The 17366-nt window shown below is 50.4% G+C and overlaps 1 protein-coding gene across 3 annotated transcripts in view; it reads left to right on the top strand.

Moving 5' to 3' along the window:
- The first annotated feature begins 7682 nt into the window (after positions 1 to 7682).
- TEAD3 (TEA domain transcription factor 3) overlaps positions 7683 to 17366 on the top strand; it is a 58460-nt gene continuing 48776 nt past the window's right edge. For 2 of the 3 annotated variants that reach the window (XM_039535966.1, XM_039535969.1), the window contains exon 1: positions 7683 to 8645. The gene's annotated coding sequence lies outside the window, so the exon portion shown is untranslated. The remainder of the gene's footprint in view (positions 8646 to 17366) is intronic. The other variant, XM_039535968.1, reaches the window with a different exon arrangement.

The following is a 17366-nucleotide window of genomic DNA, read 5'->3' on the forward strand; positions in this document are numbered from 1 at the left end:
CTTTGTGTTGGACCAGAGTGCTTACTATATCCCCACAATAGGTACAACAAGGGAATGGAAGGGTAAGTGTCCCTCACATGCACTGTCCAGCCTATGTGATTCCTCCCTCTCCAGGCAGAAGATGTATTGGATTCTTGGAGAGCAATACTCTGACCTCTAGCTATGCAGCAGACATGGCTGGATCATGGTGAGCACCGGTCTGGGATGTACTTGTGAAGGCGCTTCTAACCAGCACCGGGCACAAGCTTCGTCAAAAGCTTGTCTGGATTTTGTAGGAGCAGAGATGGACCTAATTCCAAACCTATGCATCACCATCTCCCCCGTGCACCTGTTGGGAAATGTCCCCTTGTGACTATCTGCAGGCCCTGAACCTGGGCCCACATCCACAACACCAGCACCACCCGACGGGTCTACTAGTGACTGGAGTAATTGAGATAATACTCCACTTATGCTCCACTAAAGGTACCACCTACAGGGACCTGATTGGAGAAGCTCCAGAGTCCCTGATTCGGCCAAGTACACTATTTAAGCTAGAAAGAGACATAGTAAGTTGTCTGTACAACAAGGTGGATCCTGGCTTGTTGCTACCACAGCCTCTGCTGTCTGTTACCTGACTTCCAGTCTTGTCCCCAGTCCCTGTCCTGTTCCTGGCTCCTGCCCTCAGCCTCATCCACTCCCTGAATCCTGTCACCCTGGTTCTCAACGGCTCTAGCTCTGGCCCTAGGCTACAACTCCTTGGATTCCGCTGGCCCTCGGCTGTGACCTTGACATTGGCTCTGACCACTGGGTGTGGCTGCCCAAGCCCCTCTGACACCTCTCCTACCTTGCTTCTGACACCTAGGGCCTGATTCTCCATTGCCCTGTGTCTTGTATAGTCATTTATAGCAGCGCAAACGGAATATAAAACGCTGCCATTGTGACGGGGTGGTGTCGGGCACTCGCTGTGCCACATAAAGTGCTGGGCAATGGAGTCTGTCGATGCTTTGAGGTCATTAACCTTTCCTTACGCTCCAAGGAGTCAGCCCTTGAGGAACGCCAAATCCCCTCTGCATGGTGTATGTAATCTCCCTCCTCCCCGCCCTACAGGCCTTTCTGAATGAGAATGGCCCCAGAGCCACTTGCTTTGAGTATCCAAATTTTGCCAATGGGTGCAAATATTGAAGCAACCAGATGAGGCCATAGTAATTTCAAATCACCCGCATCAAGTGTGTGGAAGGTAAACGCAGCTGGGCTGCTCCACAAAGGAAAGATTCAGAGCCAGCCCCCTCCTAATGGGAGGGAAATCTTTTAAAAGAGAGCCTGTGCCTTGAGTTATCTTTATTGGATGAATAGGAATTGCAAACACTCCCCCCCAGCCTCCCTGCCTAGCAGGCAGTGCAGCCTGCAGCCACACCACCGCTGGCTGGGATCCGGTTCCACCGGACAAGTTGAGCACGATTGGGTTGGGTCCTTACTTGGAGGAGAGACCTCAAGGGGAAAAGGCAAGGTGCTACAGGAAGTGCTGGCAGTGACTCAGAAGGCGTGGTGCTCTTCCTTCTGAGTCAGTACTTATGTATTGACTAGTGGCGTGGTCTTGTCTCTCTGAAAAGTCCTCCTACCCCAGCCTTCTGACCACTCATTTCAGCTCTCCAGGGTGTTTTCAGGAAGAGCAGGCATGTTTGAAATTTGGCCAAGACACCAGGGCTAATTTGGATAACTAGCTTTTGCCTACTGAACAGTCTCCTTTCTGCTTCTATTGGCTGCCATGCTATTCTTCACTTCCTGTCCTAAACTGCTGCCCAGTGCTGTGGGGCATCAGACGACTGTTGTCTGTCAGTGAATCATGCAGGTAGGTGTAGCAGGAGGGTTGGAGGGTGCTCTGTAAATTGGCGTGGTAAAGAAGTCACTATTAACTATCAAGCCTTTATCCTTTCCACTCCTTTAATGGTTGTTGTTCTGAAGGCTGGGGTGTCTCCATCCCTCCTTCTCTTTCATAAACTCCCTCGGTGGAGTGACAACTCGACTGCAGTGCCATGGCCAGGCTCCCAAGCAAATCTACGAATAAGCCGCTGGTGATGAACATTGCGGGGGGAGGGGGGAAAGAAACCAGAGCTGCAGCACCAAAACCTGCAGGGATCCATGGGTCCTGGCCTCTGATCTCCCACAGAAAAGCCAGAGAGGTAGCGACCCAGTGCTAATTATAGAATCTTAGAAACGTAGGGCTGGAAGGTACCTCAAGAAGTCATCCAGTCCAGGCCCAAGCACGGAGGCAGTTTCAAGTAAAGCCAGCCACACAGTATAGTAACAGGGTATAAAGTACCTCCTTACTGCTCATAGCACAGAGGGGACAGCAGGCTTTGCTGAGCCGCTGCACCCAGTGTCACGGGCAGGTAGGCACCACAGCCTGACTTTCTACCCCTCTTGTGCTGTGTGGGGTTGTGCAGTTATAAGAATGATGACTAACGCATAGTGATGTTTGTGGTCCCAGATGACTGATTTTTAGAGACAAATTATTAAAAAACCAAACCATTGCTTCATGGTGTGCTTCAGAGGAACTCCCAAAGAGCTGCCATCTTTCACAACGGCCACCCTCTCCCCATGTTCTCAAAGAGAGTGGGGCCACCAGCTACCATCAGCCGCTCTCTGGGGTTGATCCCTGGGAATTCTTGGACCCATATGGGTCCTCTTTGCCAGCCAGGCACAGGGTGGGAGGGGAAGGGAGTTACAGCTGGAGAAGACTTTGTAGAGCACCCCGTCCCGATCCCTGGGGCCCAATGCAGGATGGCCCCTTACAGTATTATTTCCTAGTGTGTGTTGTGTCTCAGCCTCTCTAAATGATGGTGGAATCTCTTGCAGAACATCCTGCAGAGCTCACATCAGGTGTCTGTGGCACTAGAGGGTTTTGTAGCTCATCCCCCTTTACCAGGATATAGTGGGTTGTCCCCATCTGTTGCCTTGTTGCATCAGGAAAGGTGGGGCCTAAGCATGGAGGAGATGGTGAGGATAATTCACCTTACCACCATCAGGCAAACTGGGCATATCCAAGACTTTTCTCCTACAACCACACAGTGAGAGCTGAAGACCTCTTGTGTGGTTAAAAGGTGGAATTAGGCAGATCAGATCCTTTGCTCCAGTTCAGAGGCTCTGTCCCCATTACATTCATTGTTCTTCTGTGCCTGCAGCCTCTGATTAGGGATTATCAAAGTGTAGAAAGTAAGAACCTTCAGCCCAGATTCCAAACTGGAACCAAACCGCTGCTGAGACTGGGAAAAGTCTGGATACCTTCTGAGGGTGGGTTTTTTTCATGCTTTTCTTGATTACCTGAGCATAGATGGAAAAGGAAGAGCCAAAATACACCAAGAATAGCAGTTCAGTGCTATTTGGGTCCATCAGAAATGGGGCACCTATAAAGTCATTAAAAGGCCTGGTGCAAAACTTTGCCTAGAGGTGGGGTTTTTTTGTTTGTTTTGATGGGTACCGTCCAAATCAAACATCTGAACCTTTTCAGTTTTGCCCATTATTGCCTCTGATCCCCAGAAAAATATTGTTTTACCTAATCCAAATACCAGCCCAACACAACCTAAACAATTATTGTAATACTGCCGCAGAGAGCAAACACAGAGCTAACTGAAAAACAGAACCCCCAGTATATAAACAACAAGCACCTTTCAGAATTACTTCAGTACGCACAATTCTAGCACCACATGCATGCAGCCAACAACAATTAAAGCACACACCAGTAATCCCAAACTCGGTTACACTTACAAATAATTAAAAATGAAACCAACTGCAGCACAAGAAACAACTGAAAACAATTTAGTAGGGCAGGAGATAGTTGGTCCTTTGTTTGCTCCGGCTGTTAGTGCCAGAGACAGCAGAAGAGAATAAGGGTTGAAGCAGTTGAAATGTGCATCTCATCTGTTTTGTGCTACCCCGAGTGTGATGGATACAAAGAAAAACCAATGCGTGAAGATAGTGGGAGGGGCAAAAGGAATGTTTGCTGCAGGGAAAGATCAAAAAAATAAGAGACCATATCATCTTAGTTTAGCCTTAAAATATTTTTTCTTTTAAAGGGTTTTACAGATTTCACCCAAAGCAAAATACTCACAGCCACATTAATTGCATGCCTCCTTAGCCCATTAGAAACCCAGAGGAAAGGAAGGGGGGGGGGGTCATTGTTTGTCCAATGAACCAGTAGGGAGATGCATTTTAGTTTCACAACTCTGACAGTTGCACGCAATGGAAAGTAGGGGAAAAAAATTACACCCTAAGTAGGGTAAAGCCTTACCTCCCAGGTGCTGTTTAATCAAAGATCCTGCTCTTCTAGCCAGTTGGCCACAGGGTCACCCAGAACGTTGTTGTTGGAGTCCCCAGTAGATGCTCTGCCTATCAGGCAAATTTCAGCTGTACCAGTAATCAGGAGAGGATGCGTTCAAGGCCTGATGCTCACAGCCTGCCCCCCACTAAAGTTGGTTGTGATTGGCCTGCCACTGTGTCTGGGTCCTGATGCTGCACAGTCTCAGCATATTGTGGGCCATAGACAATGAACAGGCCTCTTTTCTCATTGCTTTGCCCAGCCTACATCTTGGTCCTCAGTTCTGCGCTGCCCAAACTTTTGTCCTGGTGGCTCCTGCTTGTCATTTGCCCCCTTTTGGTGATGCTCCCACACTATTCCCTGTTCTCATAATCATCACTGGCCAGGCTCCTTCCTGACATTGGTTAAACCCTGGTCCACAAGGCCTATATGCATTAATGTCCTCACACAATGCCATCCAGTTAATGCATTGTGTTAATGGTTCAACATGATGGACGGGAGTTATTCCACTGCATGGAAATATATGAATGAACAAATGGAGTTAAATGGGCGTAGGGCAGAGGGACTGCGTACGTGGGGAGACCAAGCTTGTCCTGCCACTGATTGAGCGGTACCTGCTCTGTGAATGGACAAGCACTTGATTATTACTGCTACAGTAGCACTATTGGGCTGGGTGCTGGACATACACATAGTCCCTGCTCTGAATAATGTAGTGTCTCAATAGATCAGACAAACAAAGGGTGAAACAAAAGCCCAACGAGGAGATGTGAGTGACTAAACTCACCCAATAGATTAGTGATAAAGGCAGGATTAGAACCCTAATCTCTTTAGCACCCCCAAGTGCCTGCCCCACTAGACCATGCTGTTTCTTAGCAAGCAGGTATCTCACTCCAATACTTTTAACCAGGGCTAAATGTTAGTGCCTGTGTTCTTGTGTTGTTTACTCTGGTTTGTCTATTTTAAAATATTTTGTAATTGAAATCCTTAGAGGAGGAAGGGAATCCTCTGGCAGCCAATCTGGAACTCTGGCCTTCTGGATGATTAGAGTAGTCTCTTCCTCTTTGCCATGAACTACCAGGACTAACTGGGAAGCCAATGTTTTGTTACTGACTTAAATACAATCTTTTTAATCGATTCAGGACAAGTTTGGGATTTTTACAATGCTGTAGCTAGTCTTGGTGCTTTGCCTAGATTCGGACGTTCCAGCCATAGGGAAATATTATTTATGGCTTTATTGCTTGCAGCTCTTTTATGTTATAATTTGGAAGTGGAAGTGGCTGTTTCCCACCAGTGGAAGAGGAAAAGCAGCGGCAACTATTACGGACTTCTGACACACAACTCGACCAAACCACTGCATCTGAATTTGCCTCATTCTATAAGGGGCAGAGCCAAACAACACAGAAGTTTCAATCTAATTCTCTAAACAAAATAAGATTCCCAACCAGTCATGCACGTGTTTAACTTTACACACAAATATAGTCCCATGGCTCCTCCCATGCACAACATGACTCAGGTTCTTAAATTTTGCAGGATTAGGCCTTTATTACACTGCTTGGGCCAGATGCTTAGCAACAGGCACGTGCCAAGGGCAGGAGAGTTTGATGCGGTTTTATTCATCATGCTAGATTGCTGAATGTGAGGGATGGCTGTAGCTTAACAGGCCTTGGTACTGCTTATCTAGTCCCTGAATCACTCAAATAAAACAAGTTCTAATTGAAAACTAAAAAGCAAAACCCAAGTCTTATAAACTGACAAGAAACCATGGCCTGAAAAACAATCTGTGAGCAGTCATTTAACTGTGAATTCTTACCAACTACAAGGAAGGGGTTTACAATTATTATTTGTATTTTGGTAGTGCCTAGAGCTCCGGTCATGAACCAGGACCCCATTGTACTAAGGGCTGTACAAATACAGAATAAAAAGATGGTCCCTACCCTGCAGGAACAATTCATATAGTGGGGGTGCTGAGAGCCATTGAACCAATCTGTAAACCCTGTATGTGATAGAAACCACTTCAAGCCAGGGGGTGCTGCAGTGCCCCCAGCACCCCTAGTTCCGGCACCTATGCCCTGCCCCCAAAGACCTTACAATCTAAGACCGCAAGAGCTGTATTTCCAAGTGCTCAGCACCTGCAAACAAGGCCAGATTTTCCAAGGGCCACCCAGAGGGGGGAGGCAAGTGGGGCAATTTGCCCCAGGCCCCCACAAGAGTTTTTCGGGGCCCCTGGAGCGGGGTCCTTCACTTGCTCTGGGTCTTTGGCAGCAATTCGGCGGCAGGGGGTCCTTCCGCCCTGGGACCCGCCGCTGAAGTGCCGGGTCTTCGGTGGCAATTCAGTGGCGGGGGCCCCTGTTGCCAAAGACCCCAGGCCCCTTGAATCCTCTGTGCAGCCCTGGATTTTCCAAAGAACTGAGCTCCTATTTAGGCACCAAAATAAGTGGCCGGGTTTTCAGAAGAGCCCAGCACACTGGGGGCTGAGCTTTTTGGAAAAATCTGTCCATCAGTGCCACAGTGGGAGCTGCTGCGTGCTTTTGAAAATTTGGTCCTTTATTCAAGTGCCTAAATGGCAGCTGGGCCCTGGAAAATCCAGCCTCACATATGGGTGCTGGGCACTAGGCAATATGGCCCAAACACTCCTTGAAAACCTGGGTCCATTGTGGTATGTTAGTAATGGTAAACTAACAAACACCATGTTCCCCAAATGAGAAGTGGGTCGGTAAACAGAATTTACCAGGGTTTATCCTCAGTGGTGTGTGGGGAAGAGCAGAAGGAGTCCAACAGCTAAGTAGATAGATAGGGGGAGCTTATCAGTGCAGAGTTTTGAGGACAAAGCCAGGGGTCTGGTTCCACATTGGGGTGCCATTTACTTGTGCCCACTAGCTGCAAAATGGGATACGCACAGGTGCCCTACCCCAGGCGCCCTCGGGGGAGCCAAGCACTAGGAGTTTAATCTTGAAACGAAGGTTGTGATCAGAGCAGATGCCAGGGGAAATGACAAGGCCCTCGGGATCAGCTCCCCTAGCCTGAAACCTGGGGAAGGGGCGGAGAGTGGGAACCAAGGACTGAACAGCTAAACGCCTAACTCCTCTCTGGCTCCAAGGCTGCAGGCTCCAGCCCAGGCCGGCTGGCTCCCCTAGGGGGCGCTGCAGGAGGAGGCTGAGCACCGGGACCTGGCGTAGCCCGGGGCAGGCGTGGGCTGGAGAGCGAGCCCGTCTCGCTGGCTGGGAACTGGAGCCGGGCGCGGCTCCAAGTCTGACGTCAGCAGCGCAGTCCGAGGCTGTGATTCGGGGGCAGGCGCGAGCTGTTCTGCTGCTGCTGCTGCAGCCCCGGGGCAATGGCCAGGCCTGCTCCCCCCCCACACCCGCTGGCAGGGCGGGTCTCTGCCCCCTTACACTCCCCTGGGTCCTTCCCTGACTTCCCCCCGCAGGAGAGCAGCCCCTTCTCCAGCGTGGAGAGCCCCAACCCCCACCTCCCATGGATGAGAGGATCCCCGCTGCCTTCCCCAGAGGGGAGACCCCTTATAGCCTATCCCCTAGGAGGGGTCACTCCCCTCTGACCCTCCCCTGCCCTTAGAGGGGCGCCCCAATAGCCCAGCTTCCTTCCACCAGAGGGAACCCCCAATATTCCAGCAGACTTCCAACAAGGGGGCCCCCAATGCCCCAGCCCTTTCCAGCATAGGGAAACCCCAATCCCCCATACCTCAGCACCCTTCCAACAAGGGGGACCCCCATCCCCTCCTTCCAGCAGAAGGGAACCCCAGTATCCCAGCCCATTTCTAGCAGGAGAAACACCATACCCATCCCCCTTCCAACAAGGGGGACCCCCGTCCCCTCCTTCCAGCAGAGGGGAACCCCAATACCCCAGCCCCCTTCCAACAAGGGGGACCCCCAGTCCCCTCCTTCCAGCAAAGGCGACCCCCAATACCCCAGCCCCCTTCCAACAAGGGGGATCCCTGTCCCCTCCTTCCAGCAGAAGGGAACCCCAGTATCCCATCCCATTTCCAGCAGAGAGCCCCAATACCCCAACCCCCTTCCAACGAGAGGGGGCCCAACCCCCCTCCTCCGGCTGGCGGAGCCGGTCTGGGGGGGCTGTCCCGGTCCCTGGCCGGGGGAGGGCCGGCCGGGGCTGGAGGCCATGTGAAGGGAGGGGGGAGGGCCCAGCCCAGCTGCCTCCTGATTGACTCCCAACTTTCTGCTCCTCCCTTGCACAAACTTTCCCTTCCCTGCGCCTGGCTCCGTGCGCGGATTCCGGAGCCAGCCGCGCTCCCCGCATTCCTGCTGCCCCTGTCACCCCCACCGGCTCCAGCACCCCCAGCTCGCCCGCGGCCGGCCGAGCGCTGCGGAGCACGGAGCAGGTAAGCGCCCCCCCCTTCCCCAGCCCGGGAGGGTCTTTCTTTGCTGTAAGGCGCTTTGCCCCCCCCCTCGGGGGCCCACACTCTTCCTCCCCCTAGCTGATCGCTCTGGGTGGGGAGGGGCTCCCCCATGGGGGCCCCACTCCCCCCCAGCTGATCGCTCTGGGTGGGGAGGGGATCCTGCTGTATGACCCCCCACTCCCCCCCCAGCTGATCTCTCTGTGTGGGGAGGCGGTTCCACCAACACTCACCCCCCTCCCCCAACTGAGCTCGCCTGTCCTGGGGGCCCTGTCCTCAGATTAGTTTGGGGAAAGAGCCATCCCCCTCCCCCCCGCAATCACTTCCCCGAAACTGCAGCTGCCTGGGGCAGCCCTTCCCACTCCGCCTGGGAACTTGAGCTGCTTGGGTGGGGGGGCCTGGCCTGGGAAGGGATCAGCCCCATTGGAACACTAGAGAGGATGTGGAGGTGGAACTGCCCCCAGCCTCTTCTCCCCATCCCCAGTGGGTTTGAGCCTCCCCACCCCCGGGGGCCTACTGGGCGCAAGGGGGTGTGGGTTTCACTCTGTTAACTGGGGTGGCTGGTTGCAGTCCTTTGGTTGTGGAAGGACGTATCCATGGCCCTCTCTGCTGTCTCCTCCCCCGTCAGTGTTTTCCCTCAGCCTGGTGGGGCTCGTTTCCCCTCTGGTTAGTGGATTATTATTTTTTTAATCTCTCCCCCCACCCCAATAATTCAACAGTTTTCACTTTCAAAACATCCAATTGCTCCCTCGCGTACTCTTGCTTTCTGCCCTGCCTCTCACTTCAGTTTAAGTTTTGAAGTCAATGGCCTGTGATAGATTTTAATTAATTTTTTTGCTTCTACTTTGCATCTGTGGGCTTTGACCGTGTGATTGCTGGAGCTACAGTTCCAAAGAGGCCTTGCGCACAATATATGATCCATCGATAGAGTGCGTAGAGCCAATACGTTACGTTATATAAACTGCCTCCTTTTCCCTCCAACTCGCTGCAGTAGCTCCCCCAAATATAATTGCTTCCCCTTCTGACTCCAGAGGGCATCATGGGTGTCTTTAGCAACTGCATTGTGTATATGCGTGTGCAACACGTCCATATCTCACACACACACTGGAAGATAATATGCTGGCTGTATATTACACACTTTGTGCCTAATCACACAGTCACAGTACTAACGAGTCATTAATTAGATGCATAATTTTCAGCCATGCATCACGTTTGCAATATTTTTCATGCTCTTGCTTTTTGGGGTGGGAGGGGAGCCCCAAGCAAAACAAACTTAGTTATATGAATCTCCAAAATAACATGCTCATTTGTGTATGTGTTTATGTAGGTAACCATGCAGGTTTGGGTTAACTTTGTGTGTAAACTAGGTTGCATACACAGAAAAGGGCACAGTGAATGTCATTTTGGATTCAGGCATGAAAATCAATATATTGGGGCACTGGGGATGGTGTGCCGAGGGAAGGGAAGAGAGATGCCCAGAAACATGGCTTTGGAGGCACCCAACGTTGCTTGTCAAAAAAAAAAAAAACCAAAAAAAAAAAACCCACCTCCACAGAAAATCCAGTTTGGCTTGATTAGTTCTGGGCAGCCGACCCAGAGTGCTAATGAATTAACAAACAGGGAAATGGCGAGCACAGAGGGCAGGGAAGAAAAGTGTGAGGTCCCAGTGCGGCTTCCTTTTGTCTATCATAAATAAGAGCAATGGTACATAGGTGGTGGGGCTGTTGCCGTCCGTTCCTCCCCCGGAAAAGAGAGTCAGTCTAAATTGGATAGTTTTGAGGCAAGTGGCTGTGGCCCTGTCCCCCATCTTGCTGCCCATCTGTGGTGAGTCAGAGTTTTTAATGCTGCAACAGAGAACGTCTTCTCGTCTCTGTTACCCCCTGCTTGTGTGTGGGGAGGGAGTGTTTGTGAGGTGGCTCTAAGGAAGCACCTTGTAGGGGTGGTGGCTGAGGTACTTTGCAATGGAGGTGCTGCCTTAGGGGGAGACCTCGTAGCCAGGTTGCTGCCTCTATAGATAACTGGTCACGGCTCTGTAGGGACTTATTGCCGGTCGAGCAGGCCCAGACACGCAGGCACTTGTACCATGCAGGGAATGCCTCTCTAGAAAGCAATAGCTGGGTCACAGTATATGCTACTTGTCTTCAGGAGCCATTTAAAGGCCTTTGTGTTGTTTCTCCCCCCAGTGCAAACCCTGTTGTGACAAAACATTCACGCTTTTCTCCAGGCACTCTTCTGCCTTTCCTCCTCCTGTGAGGTAGGCCAGTATCATGACCCCCATTTTGCAGATGGGGAAAAAGAGGGAAGTGACTTACCCAAGGTTAGGGTGACCAGATGACAAGAACAAAATATCGAAGGGGGGGAAGGAAGAGGGAGGGCGCTGAAGTAAAAAATAACAAAAAACCAACAAAAAAAGCCAGAGTGCAAAATATTGGGACAAATGGCATATGTTGGTCGGGACGCGGGACAGACAACTAAATATCGGGACGTCTGGTCACCCTACCCAAGGTCACAGAGCAGGTCATGGGCTGCTGTGAGTAGAACCCAGGTTGGACTCCTGGGCATTGGCCTTATCCACACACCAGTCTGTCCTTTCTTAGCTCTTAAAATGGATAAATGATAATAAACCATCATAAGGATAGTGTTAGGAAGGATCTCCCGCATGTGCCATGCTTCATAACCCCCCTCAGCAGCCAGAGTATAACTCTCCTGTAGAAGAATCAGTAGTATAAAGTAGATATATTTTAAATACTAGGTAAAGATAAGAAGGGGTGTGTTTGTATATATCTATATCTTGTATTTATAATATAATCTCTAACCACTAAGGGCAGGTGTCGTTCAGCCTGGCAATTTTCATACCAAAATGCTTTCAAGGAAACTACTGTCTCATAGCATCGCTCTCACCCTAAAGAAACTCTGGATCTGAACTTAAGCGTGTAGACAAAGATGATCAGATCATAAAAGAAAGCAAGGTTTGGCCGGGCCTTTTTGTTGATGTGCTTAGGTTGGGGGGAGGGGGGAAGGGAATGGATACAAAGGAGAACTAGACAATTCAGGGCCTTGGCATATAGGGATTCAGCTCCTTTGGTCTCCGTGTCTTCTAACTAGCCAGCCAAGCTGGCAGGGAGTGACAACTTGCTTCCATCTGATGGCAGTTTGGTGGCTTTAGTGAAATAAGATGCAGTTGCAGCAGTGAGCCCAAGGACTTGCTGTGCCATGGAGACTGGAATATCTTCTCCCAGCTACTAGGGTCTTTGGGGCTCAGGGTTTGCGTGTGTGTGTAGCTGCTTCTGCCACTGCCCATGCTGTACCTGCCCTGTGGAGAGACCATTCCGTTTTGCCAGGGCTGTTGGGCTAGCAGCAAATACACCTTTAATAAAAATAACTAACAAATTGGGGGGGGGGGGGGAAATCGTCCTGTATGTCCTGGGTATTTCTGGTGCACCCGTCACTAGGCCCTGCCTGTCTGACTCTGGTGCTCCAGGCCACGTGCAGAGCTGCTCCTCTGAGTCTCTGTAAATACCTGGCATTTCTTTGTGGAAATATTGAGTGTCTGTGACTAGCTGAGTGTGCAGAGGGAAGGAGGAGGGGTTTGGCCGAGGTGCTGGCAGGTGAGGAAGTGGCAGTGGCTTTGTTTGGAAAGGTGCAGACAGACAATCCCCTCCCTGCTGTGCTGAGAAGAATCTACCAGCAGGTACATCACTTAGTACCTTGCCCATCTGCCTTACACTGAGTACCTTAAAATCCCAGTCAGCCTACAGCTGGATTGTACCAACCACCCCTTTGCTCCCAGCCATCAGAGGTACGAAGCTTATCTTTTTGCTTTGACAGCACTGCCCATAAGCAGCGATGAACAGAAAGCAGCACCTCCTTCTGGTGACAGCCGGAAACTGTTGCTGCTTCCGCCAGTTGCACCAGGCCTGTGGACACTCAGTAAGAGTGGCGCATCTGAAAGCCTAATTGAGGCTGTGACACACTGCTGACAGTGGGAGGTGATGCAAGCCGCGACTAGCAATATAGTGGAGGGATAAAAAGATTCTCAGCCAATGTGAGAACAGGTTAAAGCTGCACTTCCTGGGAGGTGAGGGTGGAAGTGGGCAATCAACTATAATTAATGCATTAAAAATTAAGTAACCACGCAACTCCTGTCAAACACACACACCAAACAGAAGGCCAGCTGCAGGGGATCCCTTGTGCTGGAATAACTTATAGAACGGGTCTGTTGTGAAGAGCAGAGCTGTGCTTTGCCTGATACTTCTGGGTAGGGGGGAGATTTGGATCTCTGCCTCCTCCTTACTGCATGTTCTTAGTCCCACGGAGGCTAGGGATGAGTGACATTTGGGGTGGGAGGTTCCTGTGATATTTGGGGCACCGGAGGAATACCACACGGGATTTGAGCCCCTATGATCTGCCCTTCCAAACATGGGCCCTGCTACGATGATTGTTGTTTATCATTTGTATTATGGTAGCGCCTAGGAGCCCAGGCGTGGCCCAGGACCCAATTGTGCTAGGCGCTATACAAACACCGAACAAAAAGATGGCCCCATCTGCAAAGAGCTGACAATCTCCTAGAAGTTCCTTTAAGTGTTTAATAAAAAAGGGTGTCTTGAGCCAGAACCCAGTGATAAAATTCTTACTGGCTTTAATGGGAGCTAAGAGTTGGTCAGTCAGTCAGTCCTTGCTGGGAGAGGCATGTGAAAGGTGGCTGAAGGGCATCTGATTGACTGACCATGTAGTTTGTAACCCTCTGAATGCCCTTCGCTGTGCAGCAGACTCAAGCCACCCCAAGGACACCCCTGGTGCTCGCCCCATGTATTGTGGTAAATTATTGCCATCCACCACGCAGAATCAGGGAACTGACTCTCCAGACAGGGCTAGCTGTGCCGTGGGATCACTACGCTCTAATGTGAGTATGTGCTGCTCTCCCAGTCCTGGATCTGAGCCTTGACTTTATAAGAGGCATTATTCAGTGTGGGTGCCCTCTTCCGGGCTCATTAGACAATAGATGCAAAACTACCCTTTGTTATGGGAATCGCACCTTTCCTGAGAGTTGGTTAGCCTGGAAGTCTGGGGTGTTGGAAGGTGCCTGGAGTGTGTGAGCACCCAGTGTTTCTGTCACATGTTGGTGTTGACTTATGAAACTTTTTGGACTGAGGGAGGGAAGTTAATGATGGGTGAGGATCGTAAGCTGTGTTGTCACTGAGCCTGTAACCCGCACGTGGAAAGATGGCCTCATTGCTAAAGCACAAAAGAGCTGGGTTCTGTTTGGATTTGGGCAAGTCATTTAAACCCCTTTGTGCCTCAGTTTCCCCCTCTGTAAAATGGAAGTGATACTGGTCCTGCTCACTGATACTTGTGAAGCACTTGGTGATCCCCTGCTGGAACACAGCAGAACTGTGCAAATTGCTATGGAAGCATGATTCTGAAAGCACGGTAATGCACACTGAGTCGGTGAGAGATGGTTTATGAATTACTTGTGTGGGGACGTTCTCTGCCTTGTACCCAGTGTTTTTCAGCCCATCAGGTGGTACATTCGGGGTAGCTGTTCTGGAAGCCTCTATGGACCCATCATAGCTTATGGGGGGCTCTGTATCACTGGTGCTGCAAAACCCTGCCCTGCCATTTCACAGCCACCATGTTGGATTCTCCCTCCTGATGGGTGAGACCTGGTGGGTAGTGCCTGGTTTTGAACAGGAAAACGCCGAGTTCCTCCCCTCTGTAAATCCATGTTTGAGCCTTGTCTGTGCGTACGTTGGGCTGAGAGTCGAACAAAGCTCCCGAGCTTTTGAGAGGGGACAAGAGCACTCGCTCCTCAGAAGAGTGCATCCAAAATGGCGCCTGGGCCTTCCCAGATCCATGCGGACCTTGGAGCAGTCCTGTGTCTTTCCTCTGCAGCTACCACAGTTCTAAGACAGTAGCCACATGGACAATGTCTTTACTGTCCCTCGTGTGGCCTGTTGGGCTTAGCTTTAAGACTGTGCAGACTTCCTGGAAACATGAGTTCGAATCTCATTCGGATCAACTGAGCCCTTCACTCTTCCAAGTGACATTAATTGATATGGGGCCATGCCATTTCCTATGGGTAAGTCTGAGTGAGACCTTTAACTAACACTGAGGCCCACATCTTCAAAGGTATTTAGGTGCCTAACTCCCACTGAAATTTACAGGAGTTAGTGCCTCAAAGGTATTTAAGCTCATAGGCCTGAGGGCCTGTCTACTGGTTGTGGATATTGAAGTTTTCACTGCCCGAGTGTCCTTGACCACATGTTCTATTTTCCTTGTTTAATGCAGTATCCCACTACTTTCCCCCACCCTGCCCCCGAGACGGCTGCGTTTCAGTGGTGTTACATTGGTACTGTGATAAAACACTCTGGGATCCCCTTGGATGAAAGTGAACTCGATTGCAGTAATTTGTAAAGGTTTACCACCCAGTGGTATAAAGAGTGAATCCTCTTAACTGACCCATCTCTGGGCAGAAACCAAAGCAGCCCATTTTAACAGCTGTCTTGAAACTCCCAGGCCCTAGGACAGTGGTTCTCAGCCAGTGGTACGCATATCCCTGGGGTTACACAAAGGTCTTTTGGGGGGTACATCAACTCATCTAGATATTTGCTAGTTTTACAACAGGCTACATAAAAAGCACTAGTGAAGTCAGTACAAACTAAACTTCCATACAGACAATGACTTGTTTATACTGCTCTGTATACTATACACTGAAATGTAAGTACAAGATTTATATTCCAGTGGATTTGTTTTATAATTATATGATAAAAATGAGGAAGTCAGTAATAGTGGCTGTGACACTTTTTGTATTTTTAGGTCTGATTTTGTAAGCGAGTAGTTTTTAAGTGAGGTGAAATTTGGGGTTACACAAGACAAATCAGCCTCCTGAAAAGGGTACGGTTGTCCGGAAAGGCTGAGAGCCACTGCTCCAGGATACCTTGTGCTGCATGATACTACATATTTAAAAGTTATTACAGTAGCACCTAGAAGCCCCAGCCAAGACCTGGGCCCCATTTTGCTAGGGGCTGTACACACATAGTGAGAGATGGTGCCAGCTCCTAAAACTTAGTATAAATAGGCAAGACAGACAAAGGGTGAGAGGCGAGAAGGTGTATTATCCCCATTTTACAGATAGGGATCTGAGAGTCAGAGAGAACAGGTGACTTTTCCAAGATCATGCAGGGAGTCTGTGGCAGGGCTGTGACTGAACCCAGGTTGCCCAAGCCTCAGTCCAGTGTCTTAACCACAAGACCAAAAGCAACGTATGAAATAAACACGATCATTGGCAGCATTAAAAGGCTTGAAGAACCGTAACGAACACATGAGCCTGACCCCTCTTGCAGCCTTGATAGCACAGCAGAAGGCCACACTTTGGGAAAGCGAGGCCCGCAAATCACCCTTCCTGTGTGTAAATGACTGTGGCTGGACTACTGGGCATCAGGCATGGCAGGTATCCGCAGGTTAAAGTCATGGAATAGACCAATCGGCTCTGGTCCCTGGCAATCATCCCAGTTAGTCTAATGATCGGGCTGGTTGAGGTGATCTTAGTGCATGTCTGTAGTCAGGGGCAGCTCTAGCCATTTCACCGCCCCAAGCACGGCAGCACGCCGCGGGGGGCGCTCTGCCGGTTGCCGGTCCCGCGGCTCCGGTGGACCTCCCGCAGATGTGCCTGCGGATGCTCCACCGAAGCCACGGGACCAGCGGACCCTCCGCAGGCACATCTGCGGGAGGTCCACTGGAGCCACAGGACCAGCGGACCCTCCACAGGCACGCCTGCGGGAGGTCCACCGGAGCCGCCTGCCGCCCTCCCGGCGACCGGCAGAGCGCCCCCCGCGGCATGCCGCTCCAAGCACGTGCTTGGCGTGCTGGGGCCTGGAGCCGCCCCTGTCTGTAGTGAAATGGGGGCGGGTATCTACCATATAAAGAGGAGTGAAAAATTGTTTACAGTGAATATTTTTGTGCGGCCCCAAGAGATAAAATGTGAGCAATATAAAAAACACCACCGTTTAAACACAAAAGCTGTGCGGAACCCAAAGTTTGTCGGCAAAACTCCCATCATCTTCAGGGGGAGCTGGGGGAAGCAGAGCTTGGCAGAGAGAAGCAGAAGGAACAACTTTACATGCTGTGATTATCAGAAATGATTTGAATGTATACGGAAGGGGCTGGAACCAGAACCCCAGATCCAAATACTAGGAGGAATGTCAGATATGGACTCCACCTGTGACCCATTTCTAGCGAGAGTTCAGTCCGAACTTTTAGAGGTCCCATTAGTTATCTGAGGGCTTGCCTACATGAAAACATCCAAGAAAATTAATTCTGATTTACAGTGTCCACACAGGGATTTGATGAGGTTTCACTAATCCACTTCAAATTCACACCCTAGTTAATTCAGATTAAAGTGGCCTTAATTCAGTTTTGTTTGGAAGGCCACATCTACACTGTAGTGGAATAGCTGCGGTGCTTTAGCTATACTGCTCTAATCCTGTAGTGTAGACCTAGGCTAAGGTGATGGAAGGTGTTTTTCCATCACTATAGAAAGGAGTTTTCCGCCACTCTAGGAACTGCACCTCCCTGAGCAAGGGTAGCTAGGTGAACAGAGGCGTTCTTCTGTCAGCCTAGCTGTATTTCTGCTAGGGGTTAGGTTGTCATAGCTATGGCACTTGGGTGTGTTTTTTTTCACAATCCTGGGTGCTGTAGTTATGTCTA

Source organism: Mauremys reevesii, linkage group 4 (genome assembly GCF_016161935.1).
Source record: "Mauremys reevesii isolate NIE-2019 linkage group 4, ASM1616193v1, whole genome shotgun sequence".
NCBI lineage: Eukaryota > Metazoa > Chordata > Testudines > Geoemydidae > Mauremys > Mauremys reevesii.